The sequence below is a fragment of the Canis lupus genome, chromosome 32 (assembly GCF_003254725.2).
Source record: "Canis lupus dingo isolate Sandy chromosome 32, ASM325472v2, whole genome shotgun sequence".
Lineage (NCBI taxonomy): Eukaryota > Metazoa > Chordata > Mammalia > Carnivora > Canidae > Canis > Canis lupus.
The window spans coordinates 7,524,873-7,539,414 of record NC_064274.1 but is presented as its reverse complement, the minus strand read 5'-3'; the positions used below and the strand labels follow the sequence as shown (position 1 = coordinate 7,539,414).

The 14,542-nt window shown below is 36.4% G+C and overlaps 1 long non-coding RNA gene across 1 annotated transcript in view; it reads right to left on the bottom strand.

The window, feature by feature from the left end:
- LOC125754206 (uncharacterized) overlaps nucleotides 1–14,542 on the bottom strand; it is a 79,768-nt gene that overhangs the window by 50,660 nt on the left and 14,566 nt on the right. Inside the window, exon 2 of the long non-coding RNA XR_007407821.1 lies at nucleotides 1,353–1,494. This is a non-coding gene — a long non-coding RNA (uncharacterized LOC125754206). The remainder of the gene's footprint in view (nucleotides 1–1,352; nucleotides 1,495–14,542) is intronic.

Sequence of the window (14,542 nt, the reverse complement as noted above, 5' to 3'; positions counted from 1 at the left end):
GCTTTCCCCGCAAAGTAACATCTGCTGTGCCGAGGTGATTATTCACGGCCGAGGGGCGCCACCATAGTTTTATGCATAGAGCCATCAGTGGCAATGAAGCAAAATTTATAGTTTTCCCTGGTTCAGTAAAAATAACATTTCAGCTGCATTAAAACATCATCCATCAGCATTGTCCCAGAGCCCTGAGCCCCATCTCATCTAAAGAAATTAAAAAGTATTCATTTTAATGCTAACTTCTGAAGCTTGCAATGACATTCCTGCCTTCTTTCGGAGGGGTTGGGGGGAAGTAATATCCCGGAGGCAGAAGGCAGGGAAAGGTTATGTAGCACAGGGAAGCGGAGTATTAAATGCGCTGTAGGGGTGCCTGGATGGCTCAGTCAGTTAAGTGTATGCTTTGGGCTCAGGTCATGAGCCCAGGGTCCTGGGATCGAGTCTCGCTTCGGGCTCCCCGCTTAGTGGGAGGCCTGCTTCTCCCTCTGCCCTTCCCCCCTGCTGGTGATCTCCCTTCCTCTCACTCTCTCTCTGAAATAAATAAAATCTTCAAAAAAAAATTAATAAATGTGCCACTAGGGAGTCATGCTATCCTGATTACCAGACTGCTGGTTCTTATTTGTTTGTAACCCCTGAATGCTTAGTCAAAAATCCCTGAATCAAATGGAACAACTAAAGAAGGAATGTTATTTCATAGAAGCAAATAATTCCTTGGCTTCAAAGGAAAGGCTACCAAGACGATGACTGCCTTTTCCAATGCAGCAGGCATTTGCTTCTATAAAACAGTTGTTTCAGGGATCCCTGGGTGGCGCAGCGGTTTAGTGCCTGCCTTTGGCCCAGGGTGTGATCCTGGAGACCTGGGATCGAATCCCATGTCGGGCTCCCGGTGCATGGGGCCTGCTTCTCCCTCTGCCTATGTCTTTGCCTCTCTCTCTCTCTCTCTGTGTGACTATCATAAATAAATAAAAATTTAAAAAGAAAAAATAAATAAATAAAACAGTTGTTTCACATTTGTCTGAAGGAGTAAAATTCTACCTGAGGGAAAAAACTGGGTATTTGCTTTTGAACCTCCCTCAGCCTTAGGCCAAGCTCAGCCCTTGCTCTCAAAAGTGAAAGGGTCTCTTGGTACTTTGGAGCTCTGTCTATAGGAAGCTACCAGTTTTAAACCTAGGTATGTGGCTATTTGAATATAGTAAAATAGAAGAAGAGAAAGAGGGATCCCCCGGGGTCATCTGGTTTACACAGATTTTATACACAGTGCATGTCTCCGAATCCACCAATTTGCAAATAAAATATAAATAATATGTTATATCCACACTCACACCCAACACATTCCACTGAACTGCCCTTATAATACTTACACTTTAAGAATTTCAAATAATGAGCCTTTGCGGTCAGTATTTAATTCCAAGTTCTGTGCTGTATAGCCAGAAGTGCACAAACTTGTAAAGGAGACATCCTGCCTTTCAACGGCTTACAGTCCAGAGGGAAACATGTATACAACTGAAATATAAGTGATGAATGATATAATAAAAGCATAAACAAAGTGTTACATTTGCACAGAAAATATAATTGTTCAGCTGGGGAGAATGGAAGATATAAGATGCCAACTGAAATACAGTTCAGAGAAATAGAGGCTATTTGAATACCCACTATTTAAAGCATTAGAAAATATCATCTGGCAATTGTGTCCTCATACCTAAAAATACTGCTATCCAAGATCATAAATAAATTGACTTAGAAAGTCACCTAAAAAAAAAAAGAAAAAAAAAAAAAAACGGAGAGGTAATGAACTGGAAGGTGAGATTTTTGGCTCCAGTGCTATAGCACTAAAATATCAATGGTGCTGCCCCTTGTGAGGTTTTATAAGGTGCAATGCTCTATAAAGGATCTCTTAAAATCAATGTTTGTCCTTGGCATGTTTTCATCCAAAAGTGAAAGCTAATCATTTTTCACTCATTGGAGATTCTCCTAATTTCACAGTCAATGAAACACAGATTTCACTGCGAGCCAAAAGTTGAATTTCACAAAGGTCAAAGGGAAAGTTCAAGTTGCTGTGTCAGTGAGTCTCAACCCACAGGATGAGATGTGCTGATGGTCACAGAAGAATGCCCTTGTCAAAGGAGTGACTCCTTGCCTGACAGGTGGTGTTCAGGACCCAGATCCCAAGTATATGTTCACAGTACAGCAAGGTTCTCTAATATTTTTAAGCTAATCCTTTGTGTTTGTTTGCTTTCTAATTTAAAAATACTAATATTTTTGAAAATTTTGGAAGAGCTTTGTGCCCTTCAGTGAAAGAACTTTTAAATCTTTTCAATAAACTTATGCTTAGTTAAGTTTAAGGGTGAGAGAGAAATTTGTTTAATATAAACTTTAAAGTTTTATATACAAGTATTTAAATTGGTATACATTTATATATCATAAATTTAAATATATAAAATTTTTGAAGTACATTTTTTTAAAAATACAACTATATACATATACACATAAACAACTTTATATAGCTAGATAGATATCCAAATATATATGTTCAGTTCTGATCACATAATTTTTCTGTAACACGTGTCTCTTCAGCCCTTCCTGAATGTTTTTTTTTTAAGATTTTATTTATTTATTCATGAGAGACACACAGATAGAGAGAGAGAGAGAGAGGCAGAGACACAGTCAGAAGAAGAAGTAGGTTCCATGCAGGGAGCCTGACGTGGGATTCAATCCTGGAACTCCAGGATCAAAGGCTGAAAGCAGGCGCTAAACCACTGAGCCACTCAGGGATCCCACCTGAACATGTTTAAACAGGAACTTGATGAGGGAGAATGGTTTGGAAGGATTCAGGACTTTCATTCAAAAGCTGACAATACAATACAAAATAATTCTGATGAAAAAGAAAAGTTAGCTAAATAAGGAGTATGCACTAATAAACATAGATTTATCACTTCATGTATGATAAAGGAAAATAAAAAGAAGACACATAATCTAGAAGGAAGTTTTCTAAATACACAAAGCAATAGGGATATTGTTTCAAAAGCTAAAATCCAGAATGGATTGAAGATAGAGAAAAACTCTGGAAGCAAAAAGTACTTTTTCAAGCTGTGCTTATTATCACAATAACAAAGAAAGCATAATGGCCAACTCACTGTGTGGAGTCAGAATTAGTCAATACCTATTTTGTTTCAATCTTTTCTATTGGAGCATGACCTTCACTCTGGAGAGGAAGGCGCCAACGTGGTTTAAGAGAAATGAAAGCCGGAGAAAGGTAGAGGACATTAAGAACACACCCAGCTGTTCTAAGCAAATTCAAGTGTCAGGACCCCAAATAACTACATTTCAGAGTATTAAACAGATCATAGTAGTGGTCCCACCATCACAGTCAAAATCTTTAAAAAAGGGAAAGGTTCCCAAAGATCATATGGGAACAAATGTCTATTCTTTAAAAGAAATGAAAAGTGGATTCAAGAAACATTCCATATTGAATGTCAGGATAATTTTAGATGGTATGTGAACATTGGAAAATGAAAACTGGGTTCACGTGGATATCTAGCCTCATTTCCTCTGGGATTACTAGACTGGTAGGCATGAGCATACCAGAGGTTTATTCTATCTTGATTTCAGCAGAGCATTTACTAAGATGTCTCCAATCTCTGTATTCAAGATAGAGAAATGTGAGCTGAATGAAGTGGAAAATGCAGAATTCATAGCTGCTGAATAGTGTTAATTGAGTCACAGAAAGAAGCTAGCTAGTGTGCCAGGGTACAGGTACAGGAATCTATGTGTTCAATAGTATCCTCTTGAGTAGTACCTGTGTGGCTCACTCAATTGAGCCTCCAACTCCTGGTTTTAGTTCAGGTCATGATCTCAGGGTCGTGAGATAAAGCCCCACTTCCACTCTGGCGCTCAGCAGGGTAACTACTTGAGATTCTCCCCTTCCCTGCTGCCTCTCCCCCAACTCATGTGCACATATTCTCTCTCTCTCTCTCTCAAATAGATAAATAAATAAAATTTTTAAAAATAAAAAAAAATAATATCTTCTTGAAAGAAGACATATCTCTTGAGCTCCAAGTGGCCCAGATTGACAAAAGGGGCTAATACTGCATTAGGTTGCCTGCTTCACCACCCGTAAGTAAGTTGAGAAGCTGGCCCATGGGCCCAAAATAAGTAGATAATGTGTATTAAAAATTAATCTAAAAGGGAATCCCTGGGTGGCTCAGCGGTTTAGCGCCTGCCTTTGGCCCAGGGCGTGATCCTGGAGTCCCGGGATCGAGTCCCACATCAGGCTTCCTGCATGGAGCCCGCTTCTCTCTCTGCCTGTGTCTCTGCCTCTCTCTCTCCTCTGTGTCTTTCATGAATAAATAAATAAAATCTAATAAATAAATAAATAAATAAATAGCCTGACATCTACAATCAGTTGTAGCCCACAATCTATCCTTAAGCTAAATAGTGATCTAATAAAAGAGGTTCCATTAAATATAGGAGTAACATGGTTGTCACTTAATATTCAACAAAGTTATGGACTTAGCTCTAGCCAATTTAATAATGCATTATTAAGGAACAGAAAAGTACAAAGAGAAAGAAAAGATTGTCATCCATGCTACAGGATTAGGTACTGCCAAAAGTCCAAGAGAGTCAAACCATTAGAACTAGTTCTAAAAATTAATAAAAATGGTAAGACAAGATGAAGTTTCAAAAATTGAACGTTTGTCTATATGTCTAGAAAAATCACTTTGAAAATATAAATATTTTAAAAGATATAAAAATAAAATATCAAGGAAAAACACAAAAAGAAATGGCAGGACTCAAATGAAAAATCTAGTAAAATTTGACCAAGAGTTTTTTTTTAAGTGCTTGAGAAAGTAAAAAGATATAAGATATTCCTGAATATTAATAAAATTCTAATAAAAAACTCAGTCAGATTTTTTGAACTTAAAACAATTTTAATTCATTTGGAAGAATGAAGAAGGAAAGCCCACTAAAAAAATGGGCACCACGAAGGGGTGTAGTCCCATGAAGTATTAAAACAAACTGTAAAGCTGTAATAAATAAACCATATGGTACTGACTTGAGAATTGTTAGATCAATTGAAAATAATAAAGCTATGATATGTGGTGAGGACTACTTCATTTAAAAAATAGCTTTTTAAAAATATGGTGCTAAAAAAATAATAAATAAATAAAAATATGGTGCTGCTGAGAGTTTGTCAATTGTTTCAAAGAATAAGTCTAGAGCAATTCATATTGTGGCTATAAAGAAATTCCAGGAAGATTCAATAGTTCAGTACATCGAATTATAAGAAGTTAGAGAAATGAAGGTATTTTTCAAATTTCTTTATGAAGAAAGACTTTCTAAAAATAAAAGAAATAGAAGAAAGCATAAAGGAAAAGAATAGTTGAAATTGAAAATAACATAAAACGTGTTTTATGTCTTTTTAATATAAATTAGCATCTATATGGCAAAAAAAGAAAAGCAAACAAAAAACTGGGAAAAATATTTGTGTCAAATATTATAGACAACAGGTCTAAGTCCTTGAAGAAAAAAATTTCACCAACGAATTGATTAAAAAATTTAGGTTATAGTAAATGAACAAACAATATTTATAGGTAATTTATAAGAAAAAAGAAAACTGAATAACAAATATTTGAAAAACAAACTTTACTAATAACCAAAAAATAAAATTAAAATGCTATATCACCTTTGCCTGATAATTTAGTAATTATTTTAAAATAAGGAAATCTAATATTTATGAAAGCACAGTGAAGTGGGTACTTTAAAAGAAGAAAGTATAAATGGGCACAGTGTTTTTGAAGAGAAAGTTGGTAATATGAATGGGGAACCTGGATTATATTTTTTTCTTTGATCCTGTTATTCGACTTTATGAATAAATTCTAAGAAAAATAATCCAAATTAAGGGGATTAATTTTTTAAAGTCTGAAAACATGATAATATTTATTATCTAATAATTTTATATAATAAATATTTAATAAAAGAATATAAACACACAATAGAATGGTATGTACACTGATTCTAAATATATAGGTAAATAAGCGATTCAGATGAATTATGTCTTTTCCAAAATTTTTGTGTTGAAGCTGTCACCCTCAATATCTCAGAATGTGATTGTATTTGGAGATGGGCATATAAAAAGGTAATTAAGTTAAAATGAGGCCATTAGATTGGGTCCTAATCCAATCTGGCTGATGCCTTTCTTTAAAGGAGCAATTAAGACACAAAAAAAGGGACACCAGGAATGTGTCCTGGTACACAGAGGGATGATCATTAAAAAGACAGCAAGAGGGCAGTCCTAAAAACCCAAGGAGAGAAGCCTCAGAAGGAGCCAATTCTGCTGGTTCATCTTGGACTTCTAGCCTCTGGAACTGTGAGAAAATAAATTTCTATTATTTAAGCCACTCAGTCTGATATTTTGTTATGCAGCCTTAGTAAACTAACACAATGTTCTAAAGTGTTAGAAGAGAAAAGAATATACATTTGTATATACATTAAGATCCCACAATGTTCAAAAAAATTTTTAGACGAAAAACTGAAAGAAAATATATACCATAATGACAATGGTTGTTGCCTTTGAGTGGGAAAATTATGAGTCAATACTTTTATTCTTCTTTATACTTTCCCTAAGTTTCAAGTGTTCTACAAAGAACCTATATTGCTTCTGAAATCAGGGGGAAAATATTGTTCTAATGAAACTATAAATAAGTAAAAAATAGGAAAAGTTTGACTCAATAGAAAAATTCTACACAAAAATATGAGTTAATGCATCTTGAGGACAGTCTGTTAAATGAAAGAAGGTAGTTACAAAAAAATAAACACTGTATGATTTCACTCATATGAGAAATCTGAAGTAGCCAAACTCATAAAAACAGGAAGTAGAATGGTGGTTACCAGGGATGGGGAGAGAGGGAAATAGATGATGTTCAATGGCTATAGTGCTTGAGTTCTGCAAGACGAAAATGTTCTAGAGATCTGTAATATAAGAATGTGAATATACTTAGTACGACTGAATTGAGCTATAAAAAAAAAACAAAGGTTAAGATGGTAAATTTAATGTTATTTTTTTATCACCATTAAGAATTAAAATAAATAGGGATCCCTGGTGGCGCAGCGGTTTGGCGCCTGCCTTTGGCCCAGGGCGTGATCCTGGAGACCCGGGATCGAATCCCACATCGGGCTCCCGGTGCATGGAGCCTGCTTCTCCCTCTGCCTGTGTCTCTGCCCCTCTCTCTCTCTCTCTGTAACTATCATAAATAAATAAAAAAAATTTAAAAAAAAAAAAAAAAAAAAAAAGAATTAAAATAAATAAATGACCTAAGGATTAGAGTTGACTAAAACACATTATAAATCAACCTTTTGACCTAATTATGATAAAGCTTATATTTATTTATGATATCTTTATCAAAAGAATGAAAGCACATGGTTATAATAGAACATAACTTACAGTTTAAATTTGCCTACTCTAATTCATCCTATTCTTCTTTGCACTCCCTCATCTCTCTGTATTGTAGACTTTATACTTTTTTATTCTCTGGTTTTAATGGGAGCTATGGAAGGAGAGAGAATAAATGAGTGTGTGCAATCTGCCATCTTGAACCATTGGACTAAATGGTTCATTTTAAGTTGTAATCAAAAGTCCAAGCAAGGAGATACTAGTACTACTCTTAAGAGAATGGATTTTAGTGCTAGACCAGATTAGTTCTTGCACTCTAATAAATAATATAACCTCTCTGATCTGAGTTTCCTTGTATGTGAAAAAGAAGTTATAATCCTCTGGTTTGTGTAAAAATTAAATGAGTGGATAGACAGAACTTGACGTGTAGTAACCTCTCAATACATGCTGCCCATTATTGTTGCAATTTTTGAGGTTGTTATTCTAGAATGAATGGACAGCCTCCTGAATATGGTGCTTATTTCTGGGTGCCATGTATATTTTTTAAAGGTTTTATTTATTTATTCATGAGAGATATACAAAGAGAGGCAGAGACATAGGCAGAGGGAGAAGCAGCCTCCCTGCTGGGAGCCTAACGCATGACTCAATCCCAGGACCCGGGGTCACAACCTGAGCAAAAGGCAGATGCTCAACCACTGAGTCACCCAGGTGCCCCCTGGGTAACGTATATTAAGGAAAACATTGACAGCTAGAAATAGCTAATAGTAAGAGAGGTCAAAATCACATTAAGAACCTGGGAATAAAAAAAAAAAAGAACCTGGGAATATTCTGCTTACAATGGAGACTTTGGTGCATGGGCAAGCCATCTTCACATATGAGATTATTACAGACCTAGAACCAATGATAAAAATTATAGAGAGACCATGGTTCAATATCAGGAAGAACCAACCAACGGTTGGAACATTCCAAATATGTGATGCTGAGATTAACATGTTTGGAAATTTTGAAAGAAGATATATTATTCAGAGTTCTCTGGAGAAACAGGACTAATGGGAGACAGAAAGAGAGAGAGAGATTTTTTTTTTTTATTTTATTTATGATAGTCACAGAGAGAGAGAGAGAGAGAGAGAGAGGCAGAGACACAGGCAGAGGGAGAAGCAGGCTCTATGCACCGGGAGCCCGATATGGGATTCAATCCCAGGTCTCCAGGATCGCGCCCTGGGCCAAAGGCAGGAACCAAACCACTGCGCCACCCAGGGATCTCAGAGAGAGAGATTTTATTTCAAGGAATTGACTCCTACAATTGTGCAGGCTAGCAAGTCCCAAGACTATAAGGATGAGCTAGCAAGCTGGAATCCCAGGAGAGCTGATCATAGAGTTCTAGTTTAAGTCCAGCAGACCCAAAACTTAGGAAGAGCCAAGCTTGCAGTCTGTGTCCAACACAAAGAGCTGCTATCCCAAGTAGAAGACAAGCAGGTGGAATTCTCTCTTACCTGGGACAGAGTCATCCTTTTGGTTCTATCAGGCCTCAAATAAATGAATAAGACTCACCCACACTGCTTTACTCAGTCTACTGATTTAAATGTTAATTTCATCTCCAAAGCCCTTACAGACATTCCCAGGATAATGTTTAACCAAATATCTGGTGACCTTGTGGCCCAATCAAATTGACACAAAATTAACCATCACAGGAAGATTCCAAAATGGTGTCAAAGGTTGGATTGATAACCTACATAATCCTTCTGCAATGAGACCAAGGATACCAGGTCTACCAACATAGTCAGGATTTTTACCTCATCTATAAAGTGCCTCAGTTTCCAGGAAAATTGAGGCTAATAAATCATTTTGGTGTGTTGATATTTAAAATCATGATATCTATGACACTTGAGAAACATAAAAGGATGCAGTCACAGAAAACTCAAAAAATGTTAGTGAACTTAAAAACTAATGAATCGAAATTTGCTTTTCTGCATGCTGCTTTTCTGTAAGTATAGCTATTCTTAATTAAAACAGAAACATAGCAGGGGAGCTTGAGTGGCCCAGTCAGTTAAGTGTCTGACTCTCAATTTCCACTCAGGTCATGATCTCAGGGTTGTGAGAGCAAGCCCCAAGTCAGTGGAGCCTGCTTAAGATTCTCTTTCCTTCTCCCTCTGCACCTTCCCCCCACTCCCCACTAAAAAATTTAAAATAAAAACAAAAACAGAGCAACAATGAGGAACAGTTCAGAACTCCCCTTTGGTGTCCTATCTACAACAAAATATACCAGATTTAGATCCGTAAAATCTAAATTAAAGTTCCTGCTCTGTCTCTAATATCATGACTTTGAGCAAATCACTTAGTCTCTCAAGACCTTTTTTGGCTTTATCTCTTTCAAAGGAACATTTTCAAAATGCTAGAAATATTACTCTTATACAAATATATATGAATACATGTTAAAGATTTATTTAACTCCCTAATGAGGGAAACAGCAGAACAGTATAGTTATTTCAGAGAGTGATAGAAGAGACAGTAGTAAAGTTTGCTGAAATCAAATTGCTAAAGAAGATACTAAAATGGAATAAGATACACAACTTAGTGTCTTACAGAACAATAAAACCTTTATATCAGACAGCTAAGAATCATTTGCATCTCTATTGATTTTCTACCAGTTAACATCTAGCCTTCAAGTAGTTTAAAAAATATCCTAATCAAAAGTAAACAGTAAATCAAACAAAGATACCCACCCCAGGAGAATTAGATAATCCTGCTAGGCACTGTGACATGGAAATGGCATGTACCCATCTTTTCGTGTACTTCCAAATTTTGAAAATTGTTCTTAACATCTAAATATTAGAAATAATTATGTCTACCTTCTAGTTTGTTATGAGGCTTAAATGAGAAAATATATGTGGAAGTGTTCTGCTCTGAAAAGGATCCCCTAAATATAAAATATTATTATCATTATCAGGGGTTTTCTACCTGAATCCACCTCTGCCAAAGACTTTCAACCTACTCACTGCCTTTCCCTCTCTTTCTCTTTCTGAAACTCATTCACTAGCCACAAGTCAGTCAGCAACTTGAATTTTATTTTTTTTCTTCTTACCACCTCCTATATCTTATCAACCACGAAGCCTTGTCTATTCACCTAAGTATCTCCCATCTGTTTAATTATCTCCTACTTAACGTTCAAGCCTCCACTTAAATGCTACATCTCCAGATCTCTTTCCTAATCTCCAAGAGCAAATGCCCTGTCCCTTCAACTATTTGATCCCATGATACCATGTACCTCCCCATTCCTATAACATCACATAACATAACAAAATATTTTACTCTTTTTGTCTTCATTACCTCTTCTTTGATGAGATTCCTCCCTCACTGTCTTCTTCAGTATTTATATCTCAGGCCTTGGCACATTGTAGGAGCTCAGTAAATATTTAATTAAATGTATATGTAGAAAGAAAATGAGTCATCCACCAGAATAAAGCGTGCACATATAAAAATAAATAAATAAAAGGCTATCACAAAAGGATATCAGAGAAGGGAAACCATAGTTCAGGAAGGAAGGGAGGTGATGAAAAAGTGTAAGACAGTCATAAAATTTGAGAGGTGAGTGGACCTTAGAAATCAAGTTGATTCCCCTGCTCGTTTTACACATGAGGAATCCAAAAAGTTAAAGTAATTTGCCTAAACTCAGACAAGTTAGTAAGAAGGACACCAGCATTGGTCCCATGACTCCCTGGTACAATACCACCAGACAATAACTGTCTGCAGAAGGAGAGAGGGGAACTAGTGGAATCTCTTCTCTACTCTTAGCAATGATGCTGGCACTCAGTCACTTATTCTCTGTAAGAGTTTCAAGGTAATAATATGAGCTAGACAGATAATATTCTGATTCATTGTTTCCTGGGCCCATGCCCATTCACCTTACATCTGAGGAATAATGTATCCCTAAAGTCTGTGCTGTAAGTCTCCTAGGAGTCCTTGAATACTCTCAACGGTCTTGTGGGAAATGGAGGGTTAGGGGTTGCTTTTCCAAAGAAGCTGCAGAGTGGCTAATTTCCTTCTCTCCTCGCCCACACACCCATTTCAAACTCATCCATCAGATCTCAAGAAAGTACGATACATGAAACAACAAGAATAAAAGCCTTTATATTAAATTCCTTGTGGGTGAACTTTGCAGATAAAGCAGAACAATCTGATCTTAGCAAGTTAAATGGTTTGCAAATCACAATGTGCTGCACCCTTCAGATGCATCCTTATGTAAAATAAATCACCTAGTATTAACATAACAGTATTTGGGAAATTTGCAAGTGCAGTGGAGTAAGAGGGGTTGGCTTCAGAAAATCTGCATATGTATTTACATCTGTATGTATTTATACCAGGGGTCTCCAGCCATTTGGGAAGAGAAAACTAATTTTTCACTCATCTAAGGCTATAGTAGCTTGATAGAAATACTGAAACAAGGGAAGGGAGACTAGAATGGAAAGAAATGGAAAGGAAGAATAGAGGATGTCATCATTGAGTCCTTGAGTATATAGAATCACAGACAAGGGCAGAAAGGAGAGGGCCTGTCACTCCTGAATCTATGCCACTCCCTTATGGAAAGAAACCATAGTAAGTCCTAGAAGAAGATCACAGGATGGGATAAGGCTCTAAGAAATTCTGGTTGATACTGATCTGTGAACTGCAGACCATATACACCAAATATACATATTTTCTCACACATTATGCAGTGGCATGCCTGTGTGTGTTTATATGTGTGTGCATTCGTGTATATACATAAATGTACATAAAGTTTGTTAAATAAACAAAAATATTAGCAGCTTGCTGTTGGAGGACATCTACTTTCATGTCATGCCTTGACACTACCATATATTTTCCTAACTCTAGTGTACATTTGAAAACAACTGGAGGAGGTTAGAACTTCAACTTGCACTTGAAAGACACAAAGATACAAAGCAAATTGTACAACAATTGAATCTACAAGTTAAAGTAACATAGGAGTGTTTATGTGTATGTGCATATGCACAAACAAGCGTAAAGGCAACTCTCATTCCTTCATATAAATGAAGGCAGTACTTGTTAAAAAATTATCTGCCCAATTGCAATCTCCCATATCTTTGCCAGGTAGGTTATACTCCCAAACACAAAAAACTAATATTAAGAGTCTTTTTTTTAATTGTGTAATCAACTAAAATAAATCTTAGAGTTTTAAAGTTATATCATTGGAATGATAATAGCTATCACTTAGTAAATGTGTCCTATGCTGGAAACTATGCTTAAGCAAAAACAAAACAAAACAAAAACAAAAAAATAGCTCTATCCCAACAACTCAGGCATAAGCCTTACTGAAGAAAAGTTAGTAATATCACCTTTATTTAAAAAGACAGTGTGTATATTGCCGACTTTAAAATACAATGATCACACATGAAAAATTCCCCAATGCTGATAAGACAGAAGTTGATTTATTTTACTTAGGTATGTAACTGAAAAGTGCAGCACATTGCAATTTGCAAATCATTTAATATACCAAGTTCAGATTGCTCTCTTCTTATTGCAAAGTTTAATCAGATAGTATATATTAGAAAAAATTATTCACCAGGTTTCTTGTGCTATATTTTCTTAAAGTCCACTGGGAAAGGTAAAATTTTTTTAAAAAACAGAGGTTGAAAAATTAAGTTAATTGAGATGGCAATATTTTTTTCAGATAAAACTTGATTCAAGATGAACAATGTTCATTCCGTAAAACAAAGAATCTTCTGGAAGGCTGTAAACTCTGTGAGGAGTCTGAAGTCACTGTAGGTCAGTTAGACAGTCAAGAAAAAAAGTTGGATGAAAACTGGGGGAACAAGGGCAAATCAGAACCTGTCCCTGATTCCCACCATGTGAAGCCCCATCAATGAAGGTGACTTGCAGAAAAAGCTGGTGCCACCCAGCTTTGGGTCCCACACCTGCCTGGCTTGCATCCAAAGAAGCTGAAGTTGCTGATGCAGTCAGAGCTGGAGGAGCTCTGGGCCCAGCTGCTGGCCTGCACGGAGGAACAAAGCCAACAGATCAGTGGTCTATACAGACCCTTCTAGCACATCAGTAGCAATGACTTTCCAAGTCACCAAGCAGGTGACTTTCCAAGTGCAGTGGCTGCTGCTATGCTTGTGCCTGCAAATTCTCACCCACATCTTTCTCCTGGTGAACCCTAATCCAGAACCACAGAGGGAAGTGAATTCTGGGAGACATAGTTCCAACCTAGCTAAACTGACACAGAACAAAGCCAATACAATGAATTAATAAGAATTATTTTTTTTACTACCTTGTTAGTTTCCATGATATGTTTCTGCTCATCATGAACCGCGTCACTGAGCCCCTGCTGATATACCTTTGTGTGCAGATAAAATCAACGATTTGGATTTCCAAATCCCAAACAAATGAAAAAAAAATTTTTTTTTTGCTTTGGTCCCCAATTCTACTGCATTTTAGCGCCAAAAATATCTTTCTCTAATAAAAAGATTAGCCATGCCTCATCTCACAACCTTGAAAACTCCACCAAGAGCAAATGTACCTCCATTTTCCAGCAGCAGAAGAGGTAACAGTAAGCAGTTGGGGTTGGAGCACTGAAGGGGCCATCTTAAATCTTTAGAATCATTCCTATAGTTAAAAAATTCACCTTCTTTTTTTTACAGTTCTTTGCTGTAAATTAAGTTTATTAGTGTAAAATATATTATTTCATTTTTAATATTGAGGTCTTTTAAATACAGAAGACTCAAAAATAGATGACAGCCTTTTTTTTTTTTTTCCAGACACATTAAATCCTTATCTCTCTTTGATTTTTTTTTCAAAACTGTGAGGCACAAATTGTCCAGAGTGTAACACTCTGAGTCTCTTTCCTGGCCTGTAAAGTCAACAGTTATGGTGCTAAAGTTTAATCAATCCCATAAAATGTTACTCAGAAAGTGACCTGGTGTTATGCCTGAAGTACATCTCCTACATTAAAAAGCACTTTCAATGCAGCCAGAACAGTGTTACTGAAAGAGATAACTAATAGATACCTGGACAGGGATAGGGAAAAGGGAGGCAGGAGGGAGGGAGGAAAGTCAAATGGGAGAGAAGGCCACGAAAATCCCATTTTCAAGCATTTCCCTAAGGAGATGTGGTTGCATAGATGAATGCACAGGTTGAATAATAAAG